Source organism: Anser brachyrhynchus (assembly GCF_964034855.1).
Source record: "Anser brachyrhynchus genome assembly, chromosome: 2".
NCBI lineage: Eukaryota > Metazoa > Chordata > Aves > Anseriformes > Anatidae > Anser > Anser brachyrhynchus.
Genome location: NC_137695.1, coordinates 109,573,937 through 109,590,675, shown reverse-complemented (window position 1 = coordinate 109,590,675; position 16,739 = coordinate 109,573,937). Strand labels below are relative to the sequence as shown.

At 34.9% G+C, this 16,739-nt stretch overlaps 1 protein-coding gene across 12 annotated transcripts in view; it reads right to left on the bottom strand.

The window, feature by feature from the left end:
• The window catches only part of DLGAP1 (DLG associated protein 1), a 419,363-nt gene that overhangs the window by 239,348 nt on the left and 163,276 nt on the right, over positions 1-16,739 (bottom strand). For 3 of the 12 annotated variants that reach the window (XM_080581942.1, XM_080581943.1, XM_080581952.1), the window contains one exon: positions 13,125-13,180. The exons of 8 other annotated variants lie outside the window; for them this stretch is intronic. The gene's annotated coding sequence lies outside the window, so the exon portion shown is untranslated. Of the gene's footprint in view, positions 1-12,688; positions 12,806-13,124; positions 13,181-16,133; positions 16,735-16,739 lie in introns of all 12 variants that reach the window. One more of the 12 variants, XM_080581948.1, reaches the window with a different exon arrangement.

Genomic DNA, 16,739 nt, shown 5'->3' with positions numbered 1-16,739 from the left:
AGTACTCCAAATACTGTAGATATGTTGTCTAACAGCAACTCCTCTTGTAAACTGCAGCATAAGATAACACAAGAAGCCCCTTACATCCGTGTAAATGAATATCGAACCATGAGTAAAAGTCACAGACAGCTTAGGCCATGCTTGACTTGAGCTATGGCAAGAGCAAAAAAAAAGTCCAGAAAACATTAGAGTCAGAATGAGAAATGAGACAGAGTTCCCCTGTGCTGAAGTGAGCAAATGATCCTGACAGCTGAAAAATAAGAGATTTGTTGGCCTTTACAATTTTTTTTTGTATTAGTAACTGATATTTTTTTTTGTCTCACATAGACAAAGAGGATTTGGAATATGGGGGAACACCTCTTTGCGTTGTACAGAGAAAGAAAATTTTATGTTAGTAAAGATAGAAGAAGAGTTCAGCTGAGACTGCTCCTCCTGTGTTGTTAATGTGGATTAACCTGGAAGTTAATGCAATTAACACATACAAATACAATAATGTTATGTTACTGTCACGTGAAAAAAATATACAATTATGGTAAACTGTATAAATTATTTCTTTCATTATCTTCCATACCTTTCTACCTTTCTGTCAGAAACAAATTGAATATTTATGCTGTGCTTTACTACCAATGTACCATACTACCACAGGTATCCTTTTTGAGAAACTATGCAACAATTTTAAGATTTTTAAGGTCTTGAGGATTTCTTGCATATTTTGTGTCTGTGTTTCCTCTTTTTGATACACATGTAGTTTCCTCCTAAAAATTATCAGACACACTAAAATTATCATGGCCTTCATTTACTCTTTGATTTTAAGCCATGTAAGTATAGAAGAGAAATATACTGACACGGAATGACATTCATGCCTTAGCAGAATGTCAGCACATGGCTTTTATAATGCCTAAGAAAGAGGGATTGTGACTTAAGAGCAAATTTGTTTCATTCAATGGCAATGAAAGTACTAAACTGTGAAGACTGACTATTTTAATAAATTCTCCTGACAAGAGTTCATGTCAATCAATGTTTAGGCCCTATTATATTTACTGTGATCCTGCCACTTTACTTTTACATGAGGATTCTTCATATTAGGATGCTATAACCTCTTCTTTTCTTTAGGAAATGGGCTCTCTTAGTCAGTTTTTCATTTTGCAAAGATGAATTATCAGGAAACAACATCTGTATTGAATAACTACCACCTAAATTATATTTGACATGAACATTTAAATTAACCTTACTTATTTCATCTTTACATTTACTGGCTAAAAAAGTAGCTCTGTCAATATGTTAGTATCATTGAATTATAAAATCATAGAATCACAGAATGGTTTGGGTTGAAAGGAACCTTAAAGCTCATCTAGTTCCAATCCCCCTGCCATGGGCAGGGACACCTCCCACTAAACCAGGTTGCTGAAAGCCCCATCCAACCTGGCCTTGAACACCTCCAGGGATGGGGCATATACAGCTTCTCTGGGCAACCTGTGCCAGTGCTTCACTAACCTCGTAGTAAAGAATTTCTTCCTAGTATCTAATCTAAATCTACCCTTTTTTAGTTTAAAACCATTATCCCTGGTCCTATCACTAAACTTCCTGACAGAGTCCCTTCCCAGTATGATCCACCTATCAAACATTAATGTTTACAGGACACTGTATACAGGACACTTTTCACTAAAATGGAAGTTGAGAACCTAATGAGGACTAAAGGTTGTAAAAAAATTGTTAATTAGGTAAGAAGTTTTCTTTTCTCTTTTTCACCTCTCCTTCTCCAGATCTTTCCTAGTTCTGCCTATGGCACTGTGGTATTACACAACCAACTCTGTTTTCACTGACTGTGTGCTCCAGATTATGTTTTCCTATATATAGGAATTTGTAGTTGCAGAGTAAAGTTATTAATTAATAATTACCCATCTAAGAAGTTATTATCTAATACTTTCTTAATTGATTAATCACAACCTAAGAAGTTGTGAAGTGGAAACAAAGCAGTTGCGCTTTGAAAAAGCTCTCTGATAATTTCCTTATGAAACAAGGCTTTCTTTGCCTGAATAAACTTTCTTGTTTATTAACTTGCATGACACATACTCAAACATGCTTGGCCTGCATGATTCAGTGGCTCTGAACTTTAACAGTCCATTTAGGTAGAACTACTGTAGAGAAACCTCTTTAAGACATGAAGTGAAAGTCAATGAACAGTGGTAGAACTCAAGGAATTACAACTGATGCTTTGAAGCATTTTCTCAGAAATATGCAATGTATCAAGTTCATAAAGAATCTCTCTACTATTAAAGTACAGTTATTATAAATAGCCTTTAAAGTATCTGGCTTTTGAAAAACACTGACAAAACAAGGATGGTATTCTACTTAGAATTTACCTTAACAGTTGTCAGAAGACTTCATCCTGCAAGGAAATGTTACCAAGCTGTCCAATTAATGTCTTACAGACCATCAAAGAGAATCATTCATTGCATGAAACAGCTAAAAGTAGATTCTTATCTTCACTGGAAATGGAGCAGCCAACCAATAAAGGTCACACACTTAATCCTTAATCTAACAGAAAGTCAATATGAAAAGGCTGCGTGCGACTGCTACACCTCATTCAGTTTATTCGCTGAGTTATCCAGTAACTATTTTCACTTGAATTTCTTATTTATTTATTTTAATAAATACATTATAGAAGTATGCATTTAACTTAGGACTTGTGAAAGTACTAAATATAGTAGCAGGCATGTTGCCTGGTTGCATCTTGCAGAAGTGTGACATTTGGTATCTAAAATGTGTCATTATGGAAAATAGGAAGGAGAGGATGGATTAGAAAGGATTAGGTACTATGACCTAAATAGGACTCTGTACATAATATAGCTGTACACATTACAGGTATACATTATATAATATCTGTAAATCAATGTTTTTTTTTTCCTTGCCTTTCTGCCACTTCAGAGTTTACAAACAAACAAACAAACAAAAAAACAATTGTACTTGACTTCTCCTAAAAAAATAGACACAAAGAAAATAAATGCCAAGTTACAAATGCAAAGGGAAGATGCCTTTATTCATGCAGAAATAATTGTTTTGGAATTGTTGTCAAGAATTGTAGTAGATATTCAGCATGCACACAAACTGCTGAGGTGTCCTGTTTTTAGGTCCAAATTATAACTTGTTCTGCATTTACTAAGGGTACAAATATTTACATGACAGCTTTAGTATGTTATCACATAGCTATTGCTCTCTAAAGGAATCAGAAAAAAACACCAATAAGAAAAACACCAGTATAAAAACATTAATAATGAAATTCTAACTCTACAGAATGCAGATTTTTCAAGTTAGAGGTGAATTTCTCTGTGACCATGGTATAACACCTTTTAAATTCACCTGCACATTCACATACGTTAGCTCTCCTACCAAGAAAGTCCAAAAAAAAACCAAACCAAAAAAAACACAAAAAAATGTGTACTAAGCACAAGCAGAGCAAACTTTATGGAATGGACCACCACAACCTTGTTCCCAGTGCCCTGCAGATCTGTCCCAAATACACTCTGTTAAGTTATACAATTATCAGAACAAACCATATATCATACACTTGATAGCAATATTTCCTACTAGAAATTAATGTGGTGTGCAAATTTACAGTTATTACACAAATGTTATGAAAACTGCATAGAACAGTTTTTCAGTCTAACATTACATATGAGTAATGTAAAAGGTGAAATTATGAATTATTTCAACAGTTAAATGAGAGATGATTACAAAAAACCAGAAGAGCATACTCTGCCTTGTAGGTGGTTCTTGGGTCTATAAATACTTGGGGTTTAAAAATGGTCCACAGCACTTTTGGAAACCAATAGACCTTCTACACTAAGTTGTATTCTATGAAGAAGGCTATTTTAAAAAACATATGGAATTTTTTTTCCTCCTGCAGTCTAGATATTCCTCTATTATAACTGGACTTTCTGTTGCCTAACAGGAAACACAGGCTTCCTTTTAAATGTATTTTTTATTTTTTTTCATGAAAAGGCAATCCTCAATTCTTCTATGTAATAGGCAAAAACAATTGCAATTGGGGCTACAGCATTGGTGGATAGAACAACTGACATCATCTACTTGGACTTGTGCAAAGCTTGTGATACTGTTCCCAGTTATATCCTTGTCTCTAAACTGGAAAGACATGGATTTGATTTTAGCACTTGGTGGTAAGGAATTGGGTGGATGGTTGTGCTCAAAGAATTGCAGTCAATGGCTCAATGTCCAGGTGGAGATCAGTTACGAGTGGTGTTCCTCAGGGGCTGGTATTGGACTGGCACTGTTTAATATCTTTGTTGGCAACATGGACAGTGGGATTGGGTCCACCCTCAGCAAGTGTGGCAAAGACACCATGCTGAGTGGTGCAGTCAACATGCTGGAGGGAAGGCATGCCATCCAAAGGGACCTTGTCAGGCTTAAGATGTGGGCCTGTGCAAATCTCATTAAGTTCAACAAGGTTAATTGAAAGGTCCTGCATATGAGCCAGAGCAATCCCAAGCACAAATACAGAGTGGGAAGAGTATGGATTGAGAGCAGCCCTGAGGAGAAGGACCTGGGGGTGTTGGTTGATTAGAAGCTCAACATGAGCTGGCAGTATGTGCTTGCAGCCCAGAAAGCCAACCATATCCTGAGCTGCACCAAAAGAAGCATGGCCAGCAGGTCGAGGGAGGTGATTGTCCACGTCTACTCTGCTCTTCTGATAGGAAAAGGAAGAATTGGTTTTAAACTAAAAAAAGGGTAGATTTTGATTAGATATTAGGAAGAAATTCTTTACAATGGGGGTTGTGAGGCACTGGAACAAGTTGCCCAGAGAAGCTGTAGATACCCCATCTCTGAAGGTGTTCAAGGCCAGGCTGGACGGGGCTTTGAGCAACCTGGTCTAGTGGAAGGTGTCCCTGCCCATGTTGGGTTGGAATTAAATTATCTTTATGATCTCTTCCAACCCAAACAATTCAATGATTCTATGCAAATACTCTTATCTTCTGCAAAACCAACCCTACAGTACAGGCTAGGTAACTTGCTGTTAGTTCAGACTATGGGAAAAAGATCATAAAGCAAATAATCTTTTTTTTTTTTTTTTTTTCTGGGGTAAGAATCATCCCTAGTGGGATGAGGAAAGTAGAAAAAAAGTGTTTGTGACTAGACACAAGCTCAGGAAAGCTTTTTGTTTAACAGAAAATATTTTAGTGACTAGTAGCACTGAGTCCACTGAGTCTGTATGCCCTTACTCCTGAAAAGACAGAATGGTGGAAAGGACAAAGAAGGCCAAACAGGTTGACTTCCAGGCCAAGGGGAAGGAACATAAATAAAAACAAAAACAAAAAACAACAGAGTTTCCTTTTCAAAAAAGCAAAAAGAATACACTGGGGAGAAAACTCAATGAAGAAAAACATTGTTGCTTAAAACAATTGGAGGAAAAATACCTTCTAGATGTTGGCATTTAATGCCATGAACCTTGTTCACAAATGCACATCAAATACTACAGTACAAGCTTCTTAGTCCTTTGCATGTTGAAAAAAAAAAAAGAGGAAATTCTTAATAAAATTTCCATTCTAAGGAACATCCAGGTTTATATAGTATAGATGTTGCAAGACTGTTTTTTTTTTTTTTTAAACTAGTGTTTTGAAAACAACAAAAAAGGGTGAAAGACACATTTCTCTAACTAAGCTGGACTAAATTCTCGTGTTTCTTGTGCTATTGTATTTCTTTATTCATTCATGCATGTGAGGATGACAAAATGATGTACCATAACTCATTGGAAAGCCACACACAACTAGAAATAACTTCTGGGCTTATCTAAATGTTCTTCTCTTTTTATCTGCTCTACAAAAAGGCAGTTATTAAGTAACTGGTTTAGAAGTCTTCTAACTGGATTCATCTTTTTAAAAATCAACAACATCATCTCAGCTCTTTGCCAGTGCTTCCTCTAGAGTTCATGCTAGAGGAATATGGAGAAAACTAGTATGATTAACGTATGTCAGGATATCAGATACTATCATGACATAGAACAGAAAGCATAATTAACAAATTAAATAGGTTCTGCACTGAAAGAGTGCCTTTTCCTAGCTACTGAGAGCTATGATTAAAAAAGAAATATATCTATACACAATATAGCTAGAGAGATTTTGGGAACTGAACAATATTCAGACTGGGATATGAAAGTTTCAGCTTCCATAGATTTTGGTGGGTCAGGAGAATTACTAAAAACTGCAGGGCAACCTGTTGAAGAGATAAAGAGAATAAAGAGAATTCACATATGTTTAATCAAGATTTGTCAGGGTAATGTTTGATATATAAATAATTCAAGTTTGAAAAATGCCACAAATCTGCATTTTGTTTTCTTGAGAAAGACAAAATAGCATTTTTGCCTCACACATCTTCCCTTGTTTTAGTAATGCTGTAGCTATGAATAAGACCTTATGCTAATGTTATGCATTTTGAAAGATAACCAAAAGTAATATTTTAAAGTCAGATTTTCCCTCCTTTTGCACAGAGGTGCAAAAGAGGCACAGGCATTTAATTTTTTCAAGTTAAAAGAAAAACACCGCTTTATCACATCTCTGTAAAAAGCAAAGCATTAAATGTATTCAAGATCTCCTCACAGAAAATAAATAGGGTTTTGTTTCTCAAACATGGAAGAAAGGAGCACAGTCCAATGTATTGTAAAGCTATACAAACTATCAGTAACTAATACTCATTTTTATGCCAATCCTTTTCAATCATTCTAACCAAGAAGGATCTCAGATGAAGTATCAACATTGTTAGGAGGAATCATAATATAACAATATTTTACATACAATTAGTAAATCAAATGGAACTGCATGTGAGACAGAACATCTGTAATACAGGAAGGTAGCGATCTACTGAGCCAATAAACTGCATTTGTCATTCTTAATTTGTTTTACCATTTGGTTTTTAATTGCAAATCAAGTATCTAATCTAAGCTGAAACCAGATAATTTGATTCATGGCAGGTATGTGTTTTCAGAAAGTAATTAACCTCACATTTTTGAAAGAGGAAGAAAAAAAATTTCCTTTAGTTCATTATGACTAATTTGTTTAAATATGAGGAAAGCATTGAGAAAATAAATACAATCAAAACAAAATAGCTGTACAGATTTACACATACAATGAGAGCTACTTAATGTAAAAAACAATTGCTTTAGATATTAAGACCTAAAAAATTATTGTTATTATTGATTTTTCCTTTTCCTCTGACAGCTAACCAATTACTCAGAGAGGATGTGCTACAAGCATTCCATCTTACCATAATATCATGTAAAACAGAGATTAGTAATTGAAAATATAAAACCCACCATGCTGAAGGGTCAGGCAGTCAGGCAGTGCAGGACAAATAAATTCTTGTACTACAAGGATATCAGGATACAACAATTATTTTCTGTTTTCTTAGAAACTCAGGCTATTGATATCCCAACAAGAGATTAATTAATTACCCAAACAGTCTCAAGATATTAATTTGTCTAACCTTAAAACAGATGCTCCATCACAGCTGGTATTTTCGAAAATTATGCCATGCTATGTCCGGTTCTGTCAGGCTTTTCCTACAGCCTGTGCTTCTTTGCTTATTGTTGCTCTAAGACACTAACTCTTTTCATGATACTTTAAGAAATCTGACTGGTGTCACCAAGTATCACAGAGTCAAAGCTACATCAGAAATTTTGCTTCAGGACAAAGTTTATCCTTGTTACAACTCCTCCCCACTCCCATACCCCCTGCCCCCCCCCCCCCCCCCAAAAAAAATAGAACAATCCTACAAAGGTTCACTAGCATCTTGTCGGAAGTGCTGGTTTTACTATCATATCCCTCTTATTTCTATTGAATTAAAATTGTTGCGTCCCCTACAAAATAACTGAGATGAATCTCTCATATTGAATTGCTCTTGATCTTAAATCTAAGAAAGTATACTGTTACCTAAAATCACATTTCAACCCATTGGTGTTATTTCCTTCTTGATGTCATATTGACTTGCCTTCAGTCCTGCCTAGTATTATTTTCCTTATGGGCAGATTCCACATCACATATTAAAGAAAATATGTTTTGACCTAATCAGTCCAATTTGTACCTCCTGAGACAGCTAGGTTCCCTCATCTGCTTGAACACACTTTTTGAGTTACATTTTCAAATTGGATAGAGAGACAGATAGAATTACATTTATTTGTTACTTTTACAAAATGCTTTATAAAACTAGATATACATATATGCATAAATAAGCATGTTTATATAATGTAGTGTAATGCCATTTAATACTGTGCAAACTCAGACTCAAATCAGACTCATTTAGCCAAACCAAGAACTGAACTTATTTTATCATAAAGCAGCACAATTCTATTTTTACTGTGTCTAAAACTTAATTTTATCAAAGTCTATCCATTGGGAAGCAGTACACCCTCTTCAGTTGCTACAGACCAGAGTTCTCTGAAGTGAAAATCACAACAGCCTTACAGGAAAGCAGGACACTTATGTGAGGCATGGGAGCAAAGTGAAGTATATCATTTGAATAGTTGTATTATAAGGTTATTGAAGTTAACAAGTGTATATATTATCTTTTGGCTTTGCTCACTTACAGAAATGACAAATCTTATATTGCTAACATCTGGGCTTTCATCCTCTCAGTCAAGAATGTAAAACAACCAACTACTTGAACACTGGGCATCTTCAACTCAAATGTCAAGCACAAAGGTCTTGATATTGAAAACATAGTATCTTCTAGAATTAGCTTACACTTGATTCTTTTTCTAACATTAGGACACCCCAATAGCCATGCAAAGAAAACACACAGCAGTTATCATCAATAACTTGTATATAATAATGTATAATACATATTGCTGCATCTCCTTGTTGGACTTGACAGTCCACGTGGAAGATCTACAGAATAATGATAAGAAATGCAGCAATCTCATCAGCATAATTTTTATTCTGATAATGATATACGGTACATAAAAATGACATATAGCTTTTATATGCTCATAAAGCCCCAATAACCTAATAATATATGTTGTTTGTCACACTGATGTCTTGGATACACAGATTTCCAAAATATATATGATACTTCAACCATTAAATTTTCTTGATACTTTATATTCAACTACATTCACTTTTATAATATAACAAATATATAACTATTTATACCCTGAGATTTTAACATTGGGCTGATATAAGCATGTTTTCTTATGCAATAAAAAGTAAGTTTAAAAAACTATTTAGCAATAGCAGGACACAGAAGTGGTAAGTTCATTAAGTGTTAACAAGCAGACTATTCATTTTCTACATAAATTGCTTCCACATTGTTAATTTGTGCATTCTTGCAAAAACTATAATGAAAAAAAAAAAAACAATAACACCACAATGTTCTAGGCTATTGCTACACTTTTTTTGTCAGTTTATCAGGCAGATTTGTATTTCTAGAGCCTCGCAAAACCCAGCTTTGTGAGTAAACTAAGTTCAGGACAGAAACCAACTCTGACTCAAGGGATACACTGATTTTCCTCTTCCATAGCTGATCTCTACTTTGTCCTCCATGAACATCCTATTTCAGATACATATCTCTGTATCTGATAGGATAATAGTAGGAAATTGCCTTTCAAATAGTACTTGTACTGCTTACAGATTTGCCATTGAAGTTTCTAGGATTGGTGGTTCTTAGGCCTGCAGAACCCAGTGAGGTGTAAAAACCAAAGAAGATAGATCGTTTCTACAGTATCAGTTACAATGTCCAGTGACAGTGAAATTACTGCTTTTACTGGTGTGTGACTGGATGTTCAATATGTCTATGTAACTGCTAATTCAATGTAACTCTCACCAAGGTAGAATTGAGTCAAGCAAACTCAGCTATTTAAGATCAAAGTTTTTCTGGTGGCATGCAGTAGTCTGAAATGAATTCTTTCTATAGACAATATGACAGAAAACCAAGAGGTGTTAATATGCCTTGTCATATTTCAGGACCTTCTCTGGTTAACACACTCAGATCCCAGGGGAGGTCCTCAAAAGACTATTTATGCTTTGGTAATCAAAGCAACTGCTGAAGGTCTAAGAGAAACAAAGCAGTTACTAAGCTGCTAGATGCTCTCAGTGTACACAGACCTGGTCTTTCAATATTTTCCCGGCCAGCAAAGGATGAATGGAGGTGAAATAGCACTTCGTACTACAACATGAGTGATTCAGAGTCATCTTATTAAACAGATGGAGTGCAAGAAAACACTGAAACTACATTAACAGCAATCTCAGTAGGTTCCTATTAGGTCAAAGCAGTTTTTAGCTATTCTCACCTACAAAATACGCTGTCTGTATGCAGAAGATGCTATTATGACAATGCAGTCTAACTCTCTTTGCAACATGTCACAGAATATTTCACACCACTCCACAACACCTTTGATCAAGCCCCATAATTTGTGACTGAAAAAGAGAGCACTGCTTTTAGCTTTGCTGTGTTTCTAAAATTTTCAGAGGAACCCAATATATATCTTGGTAAATTTAATGAATAAATCTCAAGGATGTTTTAGCATCTATTTCCCCAGACTGCTTCAGCAATACTAGACCTAATTCCAGATAAAATCTTTTAAGTTACAGGGATCCACAGCACTGGTAAATTGGTAAATTGTTCCAAAGTTTATTTACTTCTGTCTAAAGATACACATTTTGCTTCCATTTCTAGATATAATTTTCACATACTGGAGCTCTTTTTGTCATTGTTTGTTATTCCTACATGTTCAGTGGTTTGCTGTCTTCCACAGTGAAATAGTTTCCTGACTTCCCCTCCACTAAACCTAGTAGGCTGTATCTTTTTAGTCTTATCGTAGCAAGCAAGCCCTACAACAAACTAACATCTTCTACCAAAGTCTCTCCAGTTTTCAACAACTTTTTCAAATGTTAGTACCTTAATGAAGTGGGTCCCGGAGTAGCCACACTTGGGCCACTTGTTCTCATATTTGAAAGTCTAAGCAGTGCATTAACCTGTCACCTGCAGAATTATATTCCAGATAGTAAAGCATCACACCCTCAAAAATATTTTCAGAATTTTGATTTATGGTATCATGCCCCTGTGTTTAATTCCTTGTTCTTTTACTGCCTAATTCTTATCCACTATATTTTTCTATATTGATATAGGATATTTTAACATACAAATTCACCAAAAATTTTTAAGTAACTCACCCTTCTCCTTAACACTTCACCAACCTTTGAACTATTTCTGGACTTTACATGTAATGTCTTTAAACTAAAAGAGATTTAGATTAGATATAAAGAAGAAATTCTTCACTCAGAGGATGTTGAGGCTTTGGAACAGGCTGCCCAGAGAAGCTGTGGATGCCCCATCTCTGAAGGTGTTCAAGGCCAGGTTGGATGGGGCTTTGAGCTACCCGGTGTAGTGGAAGTTGTCTATGCCCATGGCAGGGGGATTAGAATTACATGATCTTCCTATCCAAACCATTCTATGATTCTATGATTTTGATGATTTATTTTCTTCCACACCTTGAAATTGTCCTTTTATTCCAGGACTAGCAAGATCTGATTTTTAGTTGTTGTAAGAAGTTCCTAGCCAGTTCTTAAAACCTAAGTGCAAATTTAATTGTGCTGATTTTATAAAACTGAAATATTTCTTCTCTCTTTTAAAATAAATCCAGTACAATGAATATTTGTGAAAAAGTGCTCACAAAATTCATGCTTTTAGAGTCAAGTGAATTCAGAAATACATGCTTAGTAAATTCATGCTTTAAAAGCAAAGCCAATTAAGAAATACATGATTACACACTTTTTTTCTTGATGAATGATACTTTGTTAAGAATTTTTTTCCTTATTTGGTCTTGAGAACCTAGTCACTTCAGCCAACCATGACTGTGGTGTCTCTTGACCATTTAAGTCCTGAACATGACAATTTGTTGCGGTGTCCTTACTGCCATCTTGCCCTTTCATATATTGTTAGTCAGTTTTTAAAAGGGTGCCTGCAGTACCTAAAAAGCTGGCAGGAAAGGGTAACAAAACAAAAGACGAGTAGAATCTATATAGTAGAAATAAAACTGAATGTAGAAACAGTTTAAAATAATAACCACATTACAGAGAGAGAGTTTTTTTATAAAATAAGGCTTTCAGAACAACATCGTTTTGTACTACCCAATGAGTTGGAAGAAATTACTTATATGCTTTGGCCAGATTCTCACTATTCATTAAGGACAAATCTCTCTTTTCATTTTGCATAGTGCAAGTTCCATGCCTGCAACACTGAACTAAAAAGATTATCTGAATCAGAATTTGCTGATGTTATTTCTTTAGCTGTAACAGCTGAATCATACAAAAATACAAATTCAGACCACATAAGGACAGATTGTGCTGCCTGTGGTCTTTCCAGTGTGAGGATACATGTGGAGCCTCTGATTCCATCAAGCCATTAGGAAACGTTGAGATAGTTGAGATAGCCTGCTTATGATGTGCAAAGCAAACCTAAGAAAGACATCTCTTCCCGAGCCAGTAGTTTAAAAACTGTGGCAGTTCTGTAGAGCAGCTTGTTTCTAAGACAGGTGAATCGTTTCAGAGATATGATTTTATACCATGGGAGTAAATAGGATTTCCTACTGTGCTCAGTTTGAAACTTGTACTGGAAGAGAATGATAAGAATACAATGAATGCTCCCTTTCTCAGAGTTAATGGTGTTATTACTTTTGACTCACCATGCAAGCTTCTTACAGGCATCCAATTCCAATGGTTTGCACTTACAAAAAAAGTCATGCTGGGTGAATTTAAGCACCCATCAAGCTATTGCCATAAACAGTTGTGGAAGTAGATGCCTAAGAGAGTACAGAAGAACATAAGGAAGTTGAAAATCTCTGGCATTTCCTGAGCTATGACCTTTTCTTTCAACAATATTGTCACCTAACTCTAATATCCCTTGGTCTCAGGGCTGCCAGGCAACAGTCGTGCACTCACGAACAGGTCTGTTGAGGCAGTGTGTTTCACTCTAAGAATAGATAGTCACAAGGAAAGGCATTTTAAAGTAAAAGGGCTGTTTAGCATTCCACAGGATTAACATAAAATAAGAAGAAAATGTGTAAAAAAAATAATAAAAGGAATAGATGGTTAAATATTTTACCTCACTTCCTTACTTACCTAGGTATTTTTAACCTCTTCTATGATCTCATACTCATCAAGGTATTGGGGGTGGGCTGGGAAGAAAGCAATGTTGCCTTGAATTTACTTTCTCTGTCCTTTCCTTAGCCTTTTCCACCACATTTACCAACCCAATACTTTTCTCATGTTTGAAATAAAAGATTCTGGTTTTGTACCTTGACATAATTTATATTAAAGATTATATCATTAAAATGTCTATAGTTTCTAGACATTAATTACTGTTTCCTTACTTATCAATAGAAATGAAACTTTTCAGACAATATTTTACCCTCTATCTCAGCACTTGTTTGTCTGATATTTTAAAATATTTTCTTCATCTGTATGCTGTCACCCCATTTTCCCTTATGCTTAAAAGGATCATGAGTTTTCAGCAAGGCATCATCTACTTCAGTCCTCAAATCTAAGGAGTGTCCAGGAGCAGTTTCAGTATTCACCTCATCCCAAAGATTATGGATATTCCCTGGACTTCTAACTTGCCTCTGGATGCAGAAATGCATTTGGCTCTTTACAACTAATTCAATAACAGTACTTTTTTATGAAGCATAAGGCTGACTGTGCAACCACTTTGTTTCATAAGGCAAAAAATCCAGAATCATCATCATTTCATCAGATGTCTCCCATTGTGCACATATTCTTCCTTGGAAGGTTATCTCTATCTTTTATTTTGATGTTTCAATTTCTCATAAGTAGAGAAGGGGGTGGAATATATAACACATATTTCCATTTGAAATTTCCAGTTTTATCTAAAAGACAATACAATTTACCTCTCTATCTCATTATTTAAGTTTCTATTCTCTAATTCATAGGGAATTACCATTCAAGTTGTAATGAAAAGTCTTGTCTATACTTAAAACAAACATGCAAGCCATGAGCAGTCATTCAATTAGCCCCTGAAAACCGGTATTTCTTTTCTCCATTACCTTTGCCTCATCTAAGCTTTTCTGCTTTTTCATCGTACTTTACCTGAGGCAGTACTTCTAACTTTTCCCTTCATTACAACAGTTATCTTCATGCTAGTATTATTAGTAAAATATCTTATAGTTCCTCTTGTACTGCATCAATGACCATCATATCTTTTAACTGGTAATTTGTTCTCAACATCATGTGTCCTTTTTCCCCACAGAACAATATTTTGAAGAGCCTAAGAGTCTTGATGATTAATAACATGAATCCAGTACCTTACCTTTCAGTGAGACAGGAATATATTAAGATTTACATCTTTCAAAAAATTGCTCTGAAGAGGATCAATTATATTTATTTTATTTAGTCTTTTTAAAGTTTATTCTGCATCCCTAACACATTTCATAAAGATTCTCATCTAGGTTTTTCAAAGTCTGTGGTGGTGCTTTTGCTTCTTGCAAGTAATCAGAGGGTTGCTATATTAGGAGTGTGCACGCATGTGTGTACGTGTGTGTACACAAAGGTTGCACAAAACTTTCTACTAAGCTGAAGGAAAGCTATGAATATTCCTCTGCACCAGTCCAACACGATCCAGGTGTTTTTGTCCCTGGCTTCTTTCATTTGTCATTCTCAAACACTGAAGATTATACTTATACTGCTAGATCTTAAGTACTCAGTCCAAAATTTGGTCGATCAACTGAATAAATGGGCTCTGTAAAATGTCTTAAGAAGGATAAAAACCAATAATAGGAGTAAATCTCAAGTTCTTATTCAATAAAAACAGAAACCACCAATACCCAGGTGAACATCAAGTAAAAATATGGGAAAAAAAATGTTGTTAGAAAGCAACTGTCATGGTGTGTGTGTGAACTGACAACCTGTATTCTGGCATTTCTTAATATACACAAATATTCACAAAGATGCCTTAATAATGTTTTTACTGCATCATTTTTAACTTTCTTGGCTCTTAGAAAAGACAGATGTCCAAAGTATGGCACATGTAACAGCCAAAGTCAAGCAGAGTTGTAAGAAACACTGAACAATGGGAATGTAAGAGATTGTTTTGTCCAAACCACAAGGAACTTAGGGGATTTTTTTTTAATAATGTACAGTAACTTTTTTCTTTAATAATGTACGGTAATTGATATAAATGTGTAAGTAATTAATAAATGGGTTATTCTAAAAAACAAATTCCTAAACTAAAAATACAACAACATCTATTTGAGAAAATCACATAATTGCTGACATTATAACATTATTTCAATGAAGTTCTGTATTTTTACTGAAGGTCAAACTGAGGCAAAGTTAGGTCAATTGACCTAATTAGTTTAGATAGTCAGAAAATGCCTGCTAGTTCCAGGTCCTATTCTGCAGAGAATATGCACTATGTTTTCTAACATATATACACATTAGAAATACATACTTGCATCACAGAAGTACTTATGTATATATGATGTATATAACATAGAATCATATATACACATATATATTATGTACAATAAATCATCAAGGTTACAGAGCTATGGCATTGGAAATGCTGCAGTAGCATCAGTATTTTCTCCTCTTATAGCAAGTTTACTAAAATACAATCTAATTGTTACTACTGGGTAATTATACAATGCACTAATTGTAAAAAAAAAAAAAGTTATTTTAAAGTAAAGCGTTCATTGAAATGTGTTAAGTAAATGGAAAAGAATGACTAAAGATGGCTCTTGAGTGACACAAAGGATATTCCAGAGATGTAAAACATTGCATTTAATTACTTAAATTTACTGTCCACTTAGGGAAATTCACAAGTTCAGGTACAGTATCATACCTAACTAATCCTGTTATACTCATAATAGATTATATAATTAAATATGCATAATAATGTTAGTACATTAAACTGCTTATTACAAAATTATAAATAGACGGAAACAGCAGAGTTATAAGAGTTACTTTTATAGTCATACTAAATTATAAGTTGCATGACTATCACTTTAAAAAGAAATAGAAATTAAAATACTCTCCCTGTTTCTAGTGTATGTATGTTAAAGTTTGTTGTATGGTAATTAGAAACAGTATATAGAACAGTTGATTTCATTTTACCTTCATTTTTTTAGTTTTCTGAAACAGATATTGTTCACTATATTTCACTACTTTGCTACTATTCAGTAGCTGCCCAAGAAGCTAGAGTTGCTGGCGGTCTGCTTAACTTCAGTATGTCTACCAGGTCAATAAGGTCCAGTTCTGCTGCAGGTTTTAGTGTTCAAAAAAAAAAAAAAAAAAGGTTTCCCTAGGTTGTGTTTCTTTCTTCTAACACTTCTCCGTAGTGCCTTCTGTACTTTCATTTTGGCTCTGATTTTCTCTTTCCTTGTACTCCTCCAGGCCAAATCAATCCCTTCTCTCATACTCTCTAAACTCACTCTACAGCTCATACATCTAGACCTACTGGGCTCTACTCAACCTTCAAGTCTGTATGTTCCATTTTTCTGTTCACGTCAAACTCATGAAAATAGTTCACAAAGGCACCACAACACTCAGGCATCTGATATTAACACTGTGTGCAACATGCAGGCATAAGTACAAAGATGGGCTATCACTTACATACTTTTCTAAGTCAAAATAGCAAGCTATCAAGCTGCCTTCATCTCCATTAAAGCAGTTCATAATTTGCTGTCATTTGGCTTCCTGTCTTTTACAAGCAAATCTGGA